This window comes from Stigmatopora argus, chromosome 2, assembly GCF_051989625.1.
Source record: "Stigmatopora argus isolate UIUO_Sarg chromosome 2, RoL_Sarg_1.0, whole genome shotgun sequence".
Classification (NCBI taxonomy): Eukaryota; Metazoa; Chordata; class Actinopteri; order Syngnathiformes; family Syngnathidae; genus Stigmatopora; species Stigmatopora argus.
Window position 1 is genome coordinate 18,609,046 of NC_135388.1, and position 16,961 is coordinate 18,626,006.

Sequence of the window (16,961 nt, forward strand, 5' to 3'; positions counted from 1 at the left end):
AGATCAGACAACTTGTGCACCACAGACACTCCGAGACTTTACACATATGTGTGAAACACTTTCCGAGCTGTTTAAAGTTTCACTGTGAACTGCTTTAAGATGTGTGTAACCGTACAGATGTTCTTGAGGCTGAATGGAAGGGGCACTAGCACATCAAAAGAGAGGGATGATGATCATAGCAGCGTATTAGTAACCAAGCCAATGCCGCTTGAGGTTTTCAAGGTAACATTACATGGCCGTTAGATTGTGGTGACGGGCTTTCCAGAATTGTTTTTCAATGGTATTCCTTTATAGGCTCATAAGCCCTCCAAAGCCAGAGGAAAATGAAGTGAGGTGTTCATTGAAAGGGAACAATTTATTTTACAAATCTAAAAGCAAACGTTACGACACTGTTTTAAGAGAAATCAATACAGTTTTGAAGGCAAATAGAGCAATTACATGCAATTGATATATGCTCCGGGGCCCACTTGGTAAGATGAACATGGTCTCGGAGTCCTTGAATGCGTGTGCAACCATAATACCATGTGTGAAAATAATGAGAAGATCTGCAAATTGTCTAATATGAACACGACGTATCTTATGAGCAAATCAAGGGGACATTTTCAACATCGTGTTGGTCTTCTGCAGTCGACTGTGGGAATTTCCAGCTTTTTTTGTCATCTTTTACAAAATAACCAGACACTCCGTACAGTCATTTTCTGTCTGGGCTTAGTTTCAAATGTAACTCCAATCAACCACGACAAGATTTCTAAGGCCTAGCGTTCATCCTTTAGAAATCCCACCAAAACGTGAGTAGTTTCAGGAATTCCGGAGCAGTGTGCCAACTGTGAAGCCTCCTCTTCTCTCGCGAGCACTGCACGGAGGGCAATTTTCCTCCATTTGAACTTTGCGAAGCCGCCTCACCTGGAACCAATCAGTAACACAATCGAAGGGTCCTGACTTGAAAGCCTGTTCCTTCCCTTTGATAGTCTCTTCTTCTTGGCCCTCTGCTAGGGGCTGGAAAAAAAGCCCTTTTGTAATCCACACACACGAGAGAACCAGGGATTGAGGCAGGTTTTCACCCATCAAAGTGAATTATACAAATAACAGAGAAACAAAGCCCAGATACACTGTTTTCGTTGGCTTTCCCTTTTAGAAATAAGAATGGAAATTGAGTTGGTGTTTGGAAATTGTAACAGTCGTTGCCACCGTGCCACACCCAAATTTCCGATGAGTGCTCATCACTTGTCTTTGGATGAAACAACTAGGGATGTCCCTGATCTGATTGTAATCTTCCATATTGCTTATCCTCACAAGGTTTCGGGGGGTGCTGAAGCCTATGCCAGCTAACTATGGGCACCAGGCGGGGAGACCTTGAATTTGTTGCCTGCCAATCACAGGGTACAATAAAACAGACAATTACTCACGCTCACAATCACACCGCCACCGAGTGGGAACTAAACCCTGTGACTTTTTATATTTCTATATTACTTATTTATGTTTTTACTGGGAAAACGCACTTTGTGGAGTAGCACCACCAATTTCGTTATACGCAGCTGTGTATAATGATAATAAAGGCTTTTGATTGATTTGATTTGAGTGCCCGCACCAAAGTCAGGCAGAATAACTAACCACTGCACCAATGGGTGGCCACACAAAAAAGCAACTCTTTATCCCAAAATATGTGATTTAAATTAACACAGTTAAAACGCGGTAAATGGTGACCTCATATTAAATAAGTTATTTCTGTAGGATTTTTTTTTAGGGTTGTCACGCCCTCACAAGAGAAACATGTTTTTGTGAAGCTCTTAGACAAGATGATTTACTTCTATGTGCATGTGAATTCAATTGCTCAATTAGCAGGAATTGGATTAGCAGAAGATAAGCATAGCATATGGACATTTCGTCTAAAATGAAAAGGGGATTTGTTCCTGGAACTGCCCCGTAACTGTTGAAGAGACTGGAAAAAATGGGTCTGCTCTGATCAGTGGTGCATTGATTTGCTTAGTGTCAAACTAGTAAAGAGAATTTTCAAACTGTGTTTTTGGCTTATTCCTTTAATAAACCATTTTGACATCCTACACCATTAAAACACTCCAAGGTGAACTCACTGTGAGGCCAATGTGCGAACCACTCAGTCTCACAGTTCTATATATATATATACATGCATACATATGTATATATTTATAATACATGTACAAATATTTATTTATTTATTTTCTATACTGCTTTTCCTCACGGGCAGCCCGTTGTCGCGAGTGGTTAGTGCATCGGCCTCACAGCTCTGGGGTCCTGGGTTCAAATCCAGGTGATATCCACCTGTGTGGAGTTTGCATGTTCGCCCCGCACCTGTGTGGGTTTCCTCCGGGTACTCTGGTTACTTCCCACATTCCAAAAACATGCATGGTAGGCTGATTGGACACTAAATTGCCCCTAGGTATGGGTGTGAGTGTGCATGGTTTTTCGACTCCTTGTGCCCTGCGGTCGGCTGGCCACCGATTCAGGGTGTCCCCCGGCTTTGGCCCGGAGTCAGCTGGGATAGGCTCCAGCACCCCCCACAACCCTAATGAAAATGAAGTGGTTCAGAAAATGAGATGAGATGAGATGAGCTTTTCGTCACAAGGGTAGCGGGTGTGCTGGAGCCTATTCCAGCCGACTGTGGGCATTAGACGGGGGACACCTTAAATTACCTGGGATAGGCTCCATCACCCCCGCAATACTTTTGGGGAGGATTCAGTTCAGGAAAATAAATAAAGCATTGGAGTTAAAATGAATAAAAAACAGAAATACACACTCATTACACTCTAAGGTTAATATCATTATATTTTTATAGTATTCAACTCATTGCATATTTGATCATTTGCTCATATCAGGCGAAATGATAATACAGTGGTACCTCGAGATACGAGCTTAATTCGTTCTGGGACTGAGCTTGTATGTCGATATTCTCGTAACTCGAACGAACTTTTTCCACCCGTGAATCGTAATATAACATTAACAAATTTAAATGAACTTGGATTACGATGCAGACACACTCAAAAATAAGTTTAATCTAACCTTACACTAAACTTAATTCTGATTTTGTTTTACATTTTTATACCTTCTCCTGGCTGTTTGCCCCGCCTCCAACCTCACTTTTGCTATCGATGGGCTGTTTGCTGTTGTATTCCATTCAAAATATTCCGAAAATGATGCACACAAATATCCTCACAATAGGATAACGTACGACCACTTGCCAACGAGAAGTAGTCTTGAATTAGCGATCGCTCCGCTAATGGGAGGGGGGAAAAACACTGAAAAAATGCAACGCTCCGCCCAGTGCTCGCAGAGACATTGCAAAGGGGTAGTTGCGACCGGAGATATTACACGAGGAGTTGCGGGGGAGAGAGCCAGTGCCCCTGATGTTCTTATGAGCAGCCAACGAGAAGTAATATATACTACTCGTATTAGCGATCGCTCTGCCATTCGCGCTGAGTGATGGAAAAAAAGACTGAAAAAAATGCAACGCTCCGCCCAGCGCTCGTAGATATCTGTTATACACGAAAGAGATGTGGCAAAAAAGACAGTGTGCTACAATGATAAACAGCTCTCATGTCTTGACCACCAGGCTTTCTTGTATCTCGAAATTTTCCTCTTATGTAGAGATAATTATTTGCTCGAAATTTTACTCGTATCTCGAAATGCTCGTATGTCGAGGTATCACTGTAATAACTGCCATGGTAATTCATGCGTGAAAGGGTTAATGAGTGTAATTTATACAATCAAATGATGACCTGACATAAATTAACCCCTGAATAAGTACACTATTTGGTTTTCTGTCGAGTGAATACATAAAATACAATATTTAATTGAACCACTGCCCATTTTGACAGTCCTGACAGTAATGCCCAACTTTTCCATCCTTTGATGTTGCACACTAGTTCCAGGCTAACATGCATTCAAATATAAAAACAATTTTGGACCAAATGAGATATTTTGAAGCTTAATGACTTGATGGTGGTAGACTGGCTTTACTGTTGTGGGACGTCACATCTAATACCAGCTCTTGTTTCTTTTGATTTTGAGGGTCTGTTAAGTGTTTCCCGAGAGAAGCTAAGCAGTCAGTTTTTTAGCCATTAATCCAGTTGTCATTATATCGGGTATTACAGGCTGGATTTACTCAGAATAATCAATAGTTTGGGGAGCAGAACGGTAAGAAAAAAAATTGAAATATTTTTGGTATTGGTGCTAGATTCTGGTCAAGGTGATGAAAGTTTTTCTCTCATTCTGAAAATATGACTCCTCCACAACTTGCATGAACCTAGCCTTAGAAAACAATATGTAGAGCTCTAATTGAAATCACTTGTTCCTTTGAATGTGAATGAACGAGCCTTTTGTTGCTGTTGGTCTGGCATAAAAAATACACAAATGAACTCACACACACACACACACACACACACACACACACACACACACACACACACACACACACACACACACACACACACCATATGAAAAAAATCAAGAGTCTTTGTTCCGGTCAGTGCTACTACAAATTAGTAGTGTAGCATTATCAGTCACATCAGGAACAGAACTTACGAAAGGATATAAGTACAAAGTCAAAAAAAAATTCAGTACTAAATTTGCAAATAAAAACTACAAAAGATGAAATATTTTCAGTGTTCATAATGTAAATATTATAGTGCAACTACTATGCAAAACTACAGTTGCAATATTAAGAGTTCATCAAATACTCACTGACAGTATCAATCACAAAGCATTACTGAATGGGAAGATTTTTTTTCCATTTGGGATTTAATCGGACCCTAAAAAACCAATAACATTCCAAGAAATTACAGGACCAGACTGGTGGCTCGTTGCGCCTGCCATCCAATCACAGGTCCAGCGCTAAATGGCTCAAGCAGTACTAGGTACGATTCATCAGTCAGCAAGAAGTATTTAAAGCCGACCAGAGCATGATCACGCCGCTGGATCGTCTTAATCAGTTTATGGTTAAGTCTCCTTGTTTGCCTCGCCTGATCTCTGACCCCTTGTTTTGTTCCCAGGACCCTGACCACGCTCAGCCCCAAGACCACGGACCACGACCACAATCTCGACCACACGTGTTGTACCTTCATTCTGGACAACACTGCGGACCCCTCGGCTACTGACCTCCACGCTACGACAAACGACTCATCTACGCTGCTCCTTTTGTGCCTTCGCCCATCTTTGGAACGCTTTCAATAAATAGAAAGTTCCAATTCCAGATTGTGCATTTGCCTACTTTGGGGTCCTCCGCCCACAATCATAACAATTGCACCTAGGTGGATGAGTGGTTGGCATAGCCACCTCACAGTTCTGGGGTCAAGGGTCCTCACTGTGTGAAGTTTGCTTGTTCTTCCCAGGCTTCCTTGGGTTTTCTCCGGGTATTCCGGTTTACATCAGATCCCCAAAACAAGCATGTAGGCTGGTTGATCACACTCAATTGTGCCTAGGTTGAGGGTGCCCTGCGATTGGCTAGCCACCAATTCAGGATCTCCCCCACCTGGTGTCCAAAGTCAGCTGGGATAGGCTCCAGCACCTCCCACCTATTCTCATAAGCGGTTCAGAAAATGAATGAATTGCCCTATATCAAACCATTTTACCTTTGCTGTATATGAAAGTGAGTCTGAGTCCAGTGATGCATTAAGCTTTAAAAGTAAGATTCATCTTGTTAGACATATTTGATTGAATTAGTCATTTCCTTGTCATTCCTAAAGCCAAAGGATTGACGTCACAAGAAAGGTCATTGGTATCAGTGTTCTCTAATAAAATTAAGAACATGACTCTGATTAAGGCCTTTTCAAAAGCCCTTTCCCCCTTCTCCATGCAGCTTCCTGGACATTCCAAGATATTAGAGTGGTGAAGCATTGCTTTGTTTTCCTTTGCCACTGACCTTTTCTAACAGGTCACTTGTGTTTGCTTGCTGATCATTGTCGCTCCCTTTTGCTGCTCAGTGTCTTTGTAGCTGAAATAAGATCTAATAAAAGTGAATGCAATGTGATCACTTAGTTAGTTCATACATATGTATATATATATTCAGGCAGGGGTTTCAAACACTGTTCGCGGGCCACATTCATATTAGCTCGATTCCACGTGGGCGGGACCAGTCTATTTTAGGCAAAAATAATGCCCGCCGTTATCAGCGGTATATGTCCGATTCATGTTGACTGCGGGAGGCAAATGAACATTTAAAGGTAAAAAAGGATCAGACGTCTGTCACTCTCAATGGCACTGAAAGATGAGCATCCACAGGTTACTTGTCAACTCATTGGGTGTCATTGATGACGCCTTTATGGCTGAATATGCTGGAAGGAACATCTGTTACTACGGATAAGAAATAGAGCAAAGTGCAGTAGTGCATGGACTCCATCACACTACTCACAAATGTATGGTTTTACGGCGCCCGTGTTTAAAAAAAATCAAAGCATTAAATGCTTTATGTACAATATGAATAAGCTAGAAAGTGCTTGGGAGGCAGAACAAACCCACCGGCGGAGTCAGAACCCCTAGTGGGCCGCATCCAGCCCGCGGGCCGTCTATTTGGTAGCTTTTCTTTAAGGCATCTGTGAATATATTTTAAGCCAAGCACAACACTATCGCTTGACAAACTGCTGCTCTCAGTTCTTGTTGACGCCTCAATCCCTCAGAGATGTTATAGTTTATCAGTCAGTGTCTTTGCAGTGCTCCGTACTACTGTTCTTGATTACAAGCAAAGTGACTTGCGGTGGTATTGAATCTTACAAGGCATTGTTGCCTCAAAAGTGTGGCCAATCAGCAGCCAGAGGGACACAACTGAGTAAATGCAATTGATCTGCGAAATAAACAATATTCTGCCACTGTGTTGGCTGCCTGTTCTTGTTCCGACTTCAAGGATTCACTTCTTCGCATCTGTGCACATGCTCAGAAGCAGCACTGGCCTTCGACCTCTGCTTGAACATCCCACATGCTGCTGCGTCGGTCTACTATGGAGTCTCCGTGACGTCCAGCCGCCTGGGTTCGTAGGTCATAGTGATGATAGCCAGCACCTTGCCGCGGGACTCTGTCCAACAAAATAAACACAGGAGGCTCCGATGCAGCCCTCCCACTGTTCAATATGTCCTCTTTGTCCACCTCTGACTGAGAGGCTGAGATTAAACGCCGTGACTATTATCAAAATACCCTTGGGGCCAAAGGTTGGTTGCTATTGTAAACATGGAGAGGTGATGCTGACCAAATATAGCTATCCAAGGACAAATATGTATCGTGATATATATACTGAATATTTCGTATTTGTAGCTCTGCCAGGTGCAAAATGAGAAGTTGTGTAATTCTGTCACTCCGGGGATTCTGTTAACTTCTTCTGGATTTGTTCAGTACCGTATCTTGGCCATAGCACAGTTGGAAAACCACGTACAAGTATGCCAGATACATTAAGGTTTCGTTTCTGCTTTCATTTTGGAGTATTATACGAGGCAATTGAAATTCTATCAACCAGACTGGAGCAAATCTGAGGCGTTGGTGATTTGGATAATATCTCACTGTCTCGCAAAAGAGCTCACAGTGTTTGTAAATTAAAGAGAGCGGTCTTATTGGTTGCCAGTGAACATCAATCTTATTGGAAAAGAATGACTTGGCTTTCAATTCTTGGCAGAATCATTCCTTCAGTGGCTTACCAGACCTTCTCAGAGGACATTCCAAAAATGACAGTCACTTGCACACAACTGTCACACAACTGTCAGTCTTGTAGACGTTAGAGTATCTTGGCAGTCTGGCAGTTCTTTACGTTACTGGCAACCAGTCTGGAGCGCACCCCGCCTCTTACCCAATGTCAGCTGGGATAGTCTCCAATTCACCAGAGACTCAGCAAAGGCGAGGGAATTGGATGCAAGTTCTTTACGAGTGCAAATCCTCTCTTTTGTTAGGCTCCTCAGCACATTACAGACTTTAATGAGGTATGAAATGTGGTCGCGTTTTAAAGGACTCGATAGACACTACTCTGAAAAGGCAAAATTACAGCTGAAAAGTGAAAAAAAATTAGTAGAACAATAAAACAAAAACAAAAAACAGAAAGGTTGCTGTTGACAAATGTGGTTTCATTGGGCCACTCCTCCGCCTATTTTAAATTATTTAAATGTGAGGAACCTCGCTTGTTTGAACAACTCATCTTAAATGTAACATATTTAATAAACCATTGTTGATGGTTTTGCCAGTGATTCTCAAAACGTGGTACGCAAACAAACCACTACATTTAATTTATTGTGTATTATGTTGAAGTTGCTCCAACTTTACTTTAAAATAAACTTTACTTTGAATTTTCAATTACTCTTTTACAAATATTTAAAAGCAATTACAAAAAGATCCCATAATGTGTTTTTTAGTAACTTATTTTACTGCAACGAGGAGCATTTAAATAAAGTTTACTAAGAATTTGAGTAACTTAAGAGAGTAAGTTGCCATTTAGACAGCATTTGAACCCATTAAAGATTGTTTTGGTTACTTTAACCCTTTCAGTTTCGTGGCTACTACATTGGACAGATATTAAAAAATGACACCTAAAGATTTTAACCACTTAAGATGGAAGTGACTTTTTGGGTCATTAAAATATTTAAATATTATCTTTTTTTTAAAAATAAATAATTGTTGTATTGATTACCTTATTGTTTTGTAATTATAAACACTGTGATAAAACACAGTGTTGGCAAAAGCTAAATTAATGAAATTACAATGACGATAAACATCCACATCATTCAAAATGGGTGGACTGACTGTGAATGTTCATCTTTCAGTGCCATTGACAGCACTAAATGTCCAATCCATTTGATTGGGAGAGGTGAATGAACAAAGGGTTAAAATAAATGTCTAGCGGTGTCAATGGCAGCCAATGAGGCAAATGAGTTCCCTGTTTGGGGGAAAAAAATTGTCCATGAAAAGGTTAAGAAACCACCTTCACTAAAATAAGACTACAGAGATTACCTATTTTCTGTTTGTAGCATTTAAGTACATCTTGGGGTATTTAGACATTTTTAGGGACTTTTTAAGTACACCTAAAACATTAAATGAAATAAGGATTATTTAAGTAGATTTATAAGTATATTGTAATATTTTTCAAGAAGTGTTTGAGTATATCAGAATGATTAAAAACGCATTGTCTGTGAACCCTTGGCCCAATTATGCAAATATGAATTGAAAGACAGTTAGGTATAACCAAAAATTATAATAATCTAATCTAACTATAACCCAGAATCCTATAACCATACTTGGAGAGCAAGTACTATTTATTGAGGTGGTAATTGGTGTCATAGGTTTTCACAATTGTATCCTCTGTTAGGAAGATGCCTCATTCTGATCAAAGGACATTTCATCTTCCCAATTGTGATACCTGAAAAGCACAAAACTGTCAAGCATGTAGATCTGTTATAGAGCTGAATTTAGTATATTGTATTTGTGAATTTTTATGGGCGATCGCAAATGCAAATTGTTAGTTTTAATGCTGCAGTGAAAAGTCAATTCTGAGCATACAATACATAATACATTTACAAACACATTTCTAGTTAGTATAGTTAGTCACCAGTTGTTATTTTTTCCACTCCATGCCGGGACAGTGCCAACAATTTTGTTCCATTAATGATTCATAAAAATTACAATGATAGGGTTGGGGTTTAGTTCCATTTGGAACATCTGGGCCTTTATATATAACGGGGTGGTAGGGAGGGAGACAACAAATTACTGGACTTTTGTGTAATTTATTCCCAATACACTACCCTGGAGATTGCCGCCTGCAACCTATTTGTATGGCATCTTCCCTTAGAAGTGGTTGGAGTTGGGTGAGCTGCCAGTGGCTCTGGAGTCTTTTCATAGCGACCGACGTACAGAGTGGAATGGTATCCCACGCTACTTTCCCTACCGCACAGAGACCCTTCAACATGTAAACATCTCAGTTTTATTGACGGTGCAAATGATTTGACTTCAGAAGGACTTGGAGCAATTCACGTGAATCGAAAGGCAGTAGACATAAACACTTCTCCCCACATGTTTAGATCAAAGTAGTTTATCGAAATCAAATGAATTATAGGTCACTAAATTCCACGCAGACAGCTTGGGGGTTTAGTTCCCAGTCGGTGATGGTGTGAATGTTGTCATTAGCGGTTGTTGCTGTTCGCACCTTTCAGCACACATATACATCAATCATCTACTCGCACCATGGCTGTACTAAGTAAGCATTTATTTGATATAATTTTCTATCTGCCCTGACTGGTAAGTCAGTTCAGCTCAGTAGTAGAGTAACTATATTTTATAGACTGACATTCCTTTTACTACCATTTGTATTAAACAAAATTCTACTAGATGAACACCAAGAGTTTCACCACTAGTCCAAAAGTGGATGAGTTTTAAAATAAATAGGAATATAAAATGCTCTTATCATAGTGGTGGAAGTTGCCAGACGACAGGAAGTGTGTCTTCAGTTGTCAGTTGTGATGGTGTGCATGTAAGTAGGCCTACAATGGTTGTTTTTATCTACCCTATTATTATATGGCGACCATTCCAGGTTGTAGTCTAGCTTTTACCCAAAGTCAACTGGGCTAGCATCCGGCTCACTGCCACTCAGAACACAGTGTAGGATGGATCCTTTTAGGACTACCATATTTTCACGACTATAAGGCGCACTTAAGTTTTAATTTTTCTCCAAAATAGACAGGGCGCCTTATAATTCAGTTTGCTTTATATATGGAAAAAAAAGTGTCATTCATTGAGGGTGCGCCTTATAATGCGGTGCGCCTTATAGTCGTGAAAATGCGGTACATCATGTAGTCAAGTCTTTTTTTTCCAAATATATAAATGCAAAACAAAATTCTTAATGTGACCCTCCCTGTTTTTTTGCTTTTGTTGGATCTTGCTAATAATTCAAGAATAATGTGTCAAGAGAAAATTATGTCACCCATGCGCTTTGAGCAGCACTCGGATTACATCAGGGGAATGAATGGATGTTTCGTAAATTCTATGACCTTCTTGCAAGGTCTCGGCAGTGTTGATCACCACTGCTTTCTGTTCATGATCTCATCTTTGATCCCACATTGGAAAAAGCCAAATATTTCATAACCCATAAAAGTTTCATAGAAGACAAGCAACACATTTGTTTATAGTTTGTTCAAATCTTTTTTTTCTTAAAGCCGAATAACCGAGGTGTAAAATGTGTCCACTGACAATGGTATGTTATTCTAACAGCGATGTCAACCAAATGTTAATTGTTAAAACGTTACACAAAGCTTGATAACCTTTTTTTGTTATTACAGTACTACACATGCAATTTCTTCCTAGAGCCGAAGAACGCTCAAAAAGAGAAAAAGGAAAGTTGGTGACTGCCTCATTTTGAGTGTTATACAAGCTGTGAATATGATGAAGAAACTTTCAACTGATCATATCAGTACAGGAGCAATCCCACCACCACCCTCAGACTACAAAGTACAGATGGTCACATATGGGAAGCATTTTTCAAATCTTAATAAACTTTCATCTTTGGATCTGTGTCTATTGAGGGGTGGGATGGGCTTGGCATCGACGCTTGTAAGGACTTGTCCTCTGAGTGGCTCATGAGACGTCAAGGAGACACCGAAGACAGATGGAGAATAACACTGAACTCATTCCAATCCTTTGTTGTGTTCCGATGGCACATTTGCATACAATTATAAAAGCTTGCTGAGTTACAAAAAAAATGTTCATTTTCTATGATTGTCAATTGATTGTAGACATTTTGGTAAAGAAAGCGACCACCGTTGCGCAGATCAAGTTTGTTTTGGGAGAATCTGATTTTTCTCTTGTCTGACAATTGCACTGTTATGCCTTGCATTTTTTACTGGTGGAACTTTTCCACCAGCATTTTAAAGTAGTATATCCCAGCAATGAACTATTAATAATAAAGTACTTCTAATACCTTGAGATACGAGCTTAATGCATTCCGGGACCGAGCTGGTATATCATTTTACCCGTATCTCAAAACAATTTTCCCATAGAAATGAACTATAAATACAAATTAATCTGTTCTCGCCCTCTGAAACAAACACCAAAAACAGGATATTACAATGGAAAAACATATTTTTATTTGTTCTAATTCACCACCTACTCACAAAGTAACAAATACCTATATAGTGGAAATGATGTTTAATGCTAAAATATTACATTATTCAGTACAGGCAGACGATAGCCAGACTTGACGGACAACAACGTGCTCGTAACAATAACATTAACTTTAACTTAAATAAACTTAGATTACGATACACACACACTTAAATGGGTGTAACTTTGTTGTGCTGTAACCAAGGCAAAGGTGTTAATGTATTCTACCGCGACTTTCTAGTCGGAACTTGCTGCTTCCCTGTGCCTCACAGCTGAGCGTATCCCAGTTCGTTTTTTAAAATTCTTGAACCAGCCACGACTCACTTTGAAGGTTCCAGCTGGTGTCTTTTTCAGATGCTTGCTTTGCTTTCAGGTCCATGTAGATTTCGCTGGCTTTTTCGCAGATTATCGAACTGTTTATCTTTTGACCATATTAAACGAAGGCATATTGTTATGAATGTCACTGCACAGCTTGGAAATGATGGTTAGCCCTTCATTGCAATGTCCTGCTTTGGACCCATTGTTTTTCCCTTAATTTTGCAGTGATTAATGCAAAAAAATGCAACCTGTATGGCTGGTGCTTGTAGATCTCTTTACGCGAGGTAGATGCGACGAGAAAGACAGAGCGATGCTGTTCTCATAAGCAGCCTCTTGCATACTGGGCCAATTGGTGGCCACATAGGGAACCGTCTCATATGCTCGTATCTCAAATTTGGCAAAAATTTGCTTGGAATATCCCTTGTATTTCAAATTTCTCGTATGTAGAATGTAAGATGTATTCTATGTGTTTATGTGAAGCAACTAGAGATTAAAAGGAGTTGTGTTCAAGGTCCTCCGTAACAGCGGATCATTGGGTGTGAGTAAACTCAAACAAGAAGGATGTCGTAGTACTTGATTTTCTTTTTCTTTTAGCAATTTACAGTCATTTAATTCAGACAAAAAAATTTTTTTCTTTCTTCTACTCGTAAAATTAGCTGAAACACTCTCTTGGCACACATCATGCCAACCACTCATGTGATACTAATTTCAGCAGCTACAAAAATATAAAATAGACATTTCAACGAGAAGACATGAGGGGAGGAGAAGCTGTGTCACCCGTTCAGCACGTCGCAATCAAATCATTCTCAATTTCACCGTTTCAAGATGACGGGTGAATCAGAAAGACACATTTAGAAACATTTAGCATACCACCCATCCATCCAAGATAGCAACAGCAGACAATGCTCATTTTATGGCATGATAGTGTGAACTAATGCCATTTGTTTATGTCATGAAATTATAACATCTGGAGGATATCCTGAAGAGGGCTGTACAAAGGAGATTAGATTAGATTAGATGATTTTATTCATCCCGTATTCGAAAAATTTCACTGTCACAGTAGCAAGACGGTGAGAATACAGACACAGGAAAATACATTTTAGACATAAATAAATAGGTATTAAATAAGTTAATATATAAATAAATGTGTGTTACTGAAATATATATATATATATATATATATATATATATATATATATATATATATATATATATATATATATATATATATATATATATATAAATAAATATACATACCAACACATAGATGCACATGTATACATACAGTTGGTCTTAACATTCAGCCATTTCTTTTGTTAAAGAGCCTGACAGCTGACATGCTCCCTCTGCCTTGCAAATAATCATTGTATAGCTATGATAAGATTAGAAAAAGCTCTCTCAATTATTATTAGTTGATAGGATTAGAGCCTCAGTATATTTGGCTGAATTTAATCACTCAAATGAGTGATATAATTTTGTCAAATATACTTTACTTTAGTAATGATCTTTCTATTAGTCTCCCCCTCCCTCCACATCAGTCACTCTGTTATATCAATGCTAACTGCTTAATTGCAATCTCTCATCCATTTTCAATTTATTTGTCTTGCTTATCTCTGAATGTCATTGGCATGGCCACTGTGGATAGTTGAACAAATTGAAATTTGGAAACACAAGGAGTCTTTGGGTGGCTTTTACAGCCTCCCCTCCTCCTTCTCCATTTACCTTTCAGCAGTAATGGCATGTACAGCATCTTAGTATTTCATTTTATTGCATTGTAATGTTTACAAATACGATGCCAAATTATTATTAAGAGTTTATTTGCAACTCAAAGCAGAGAACACGACTACTGTGAACTGTAGCCTTTCAACAAAAACAATAGCCTGTGCGCACCATGTAGAATTAATGCAATCCGATTCATTATGGAATTTTATTATCATTATTGTAATACATTGACGTGAATTTCGATTCTAATGGGCAAGTCCGACTTATGAGGAATACCGTCACTAGTGTAGGAACAGAACTTATTCATAACTCGAGGACTCCTTGAAATAAACGATTCATTCCTGCACTAACCAAGTTTGTTTTGTAGCAAAAAACGAGATGTTATACACAACTCTTAACACTTAAAAGTCTCTTTTCATTGGACAACAATCATAAAAAAAGATTTGATTGAAAAGAAACAGTTTTTCATCTTCAAACCTTCACATAGCATTATAGAATTGCCAGTTTTGACAGGAGTGCCAGAAAGACAGGCAGCAGACACGTTTGTGGTGGAGATCAAACATCATATTTGAGTCGATTGCAAATTTGGAGTCATTACTTATGTTTTCCCTGAGGGAGGTTCTGACCACCAGGGTGACATTGTACAGTGGTCTGAAATGATCATGTCTCTTATTTTGCCCGCTAAAAATATGTTTTTCTAATGGCTGCCTGACTCAACAGCCCTTCTTGTATTCACTTGTAACCAGTCAATAATACCCAGTTGGCAGAAAAAGGGTCCTCTTGTCACTTGCAATGTCTTTTTTTATGATAATGAAATAACATCAGTTTTGTGGACCTCACTGCATCCTCTTCCGCTTCCCGTTTTATGTTCCTTTCCATTTCGGAACAAAAGGACATCCCTTCACGGTATATTAATGCCCATCAAAGGCCTCAATCAGCCTGCTTTGCCACAGGCCAAAGTCAAAATGGAGGCTAAAGTTTAATGTTATCAGCCTAGTGAGGATGTGGGTTGGCAGCTACATTTCAGTATCGTTTTGTTTTCTTTGGGACCTTCTCAATCACAATCCGGCTCGAAGACGGACGTGAATATAATACACATTTAAAAGCCATGAAATGGCCACTGCCATTTTTGTGCCAACAGGCGAGGACATTGTGCCCTTAGGACAAAGACTTTATAGATTTCCTACAAAAGTTGAACATTAAATTAAAAAGAATTATGCTGGGCTTCCTAAAATATTAGTCAGGACAGCGTGTTAATAGGGTTGAATAGATATGTCCGGCCGTGAAAAAAAAACATGAAAATACATCATCTACTGTATTTTATGAAAGCCCTCTTTAATGTAATTAAATTGTTTTCCCCTCTTTTATTAAATTTTAAATTGCCATTTTATATATATTTTTAGTGTGATCCAAATATATAGTACACCAATGATGACGACAACGCCAGTGAACGTACTATTTGGTAAAATACATTACTTTTACCAATTGAATACATGAGTCATGCCAGAATTGAGAATATTTTGACTTTAAAAGTCATGAAAATTTGGGGGAAGAAATTATTAAAGGCTAGTTTAGATCATCTTATAGATCAGTGATAAAATTTGTATTACCCATTATTGAAATCCATGGAAGTTGTAGGTTTTTTTCCTCCATGTCGTTTCTGTCTCTTTGTTTGTTTTTTTCTGTTTATGCTAAAGATTACTCAAACACAAATATAGTGATTATTAAACTTGCCATATATGTCTCTAATATATATATATATATATATATATATATATATATATATATATATATATATATATATATATATATATATATATATATATATATATGTATATATATACATATGTATATATATGTATATATATGTATATACGTATATGTATACATATGTATATATATATATATTTATATCTATATATCTATATATTCATGTTTTTAGTGTGTAAACATCACAACTCATTAATGTCATTTGTGAATCAGCGTATGACATGAATTTTATTTTTAAACATTTTTTAAAAAAAAGGAAAAAGTTCCATTCTAAATGAAATTGGGATTTGGCTTGTTTATTCCAATTGAGGGCTTTATAGGGACATTTTTTTTTTATATATCCGTATATTCTAACTGTGCCTACAACTATTGACTTTCTACCAGTTCAGGATACATTACCTCTTGGTCAAAGCCATATAGGAATTGTAGTTTTAAAATAAGTGGACAAAACATATTGCTTGTATCGAGAGAGAACAATGCCTGTTTTAGAATATAAAACACAGCCTGAGGAAGCTGCTAAACAGATAACACAATATTTAGGTTATAATGTTACCACTGAAGTATTTTATTGGTCTGAATCATGCTGCTGACATAAGGCAAGAAATTCAATATCTGTTTGAATGCAATATGTGAAACATACTCTGTAAAGTCTTCCAAGTGGGACTTGAAGCTGTTTGTCATTGTCAGCACCTTTAAGAATGGGAACTGGAAAGAGATTTTATTATGTAGGTATTATTATTACAACATTTATAATTATCTGAAATATGTTTCCTGGTTTCAAGAAGAAGCCTTGAGTTGGCATTATAGTTAAAGAGGGATGAATAAACATTTTCTCTGAGGGCAGAAAAATCAAATGCTTCCTTTCCATAGAAAACTGTGTCAGTGTCAAACTATCACAATAAATACAAACAGTGCATACCTTTTTGTGTCAATTAAAAATGCAACCATCATTTTCAAATGGATCGGACGCCGACTAGTGACAAACTCTTTCGTACATCCGTCATTTTCACCACAGAAAACTGTAATACTGTGTCTCTTGGAGTATTTTAGAATATTTCCAC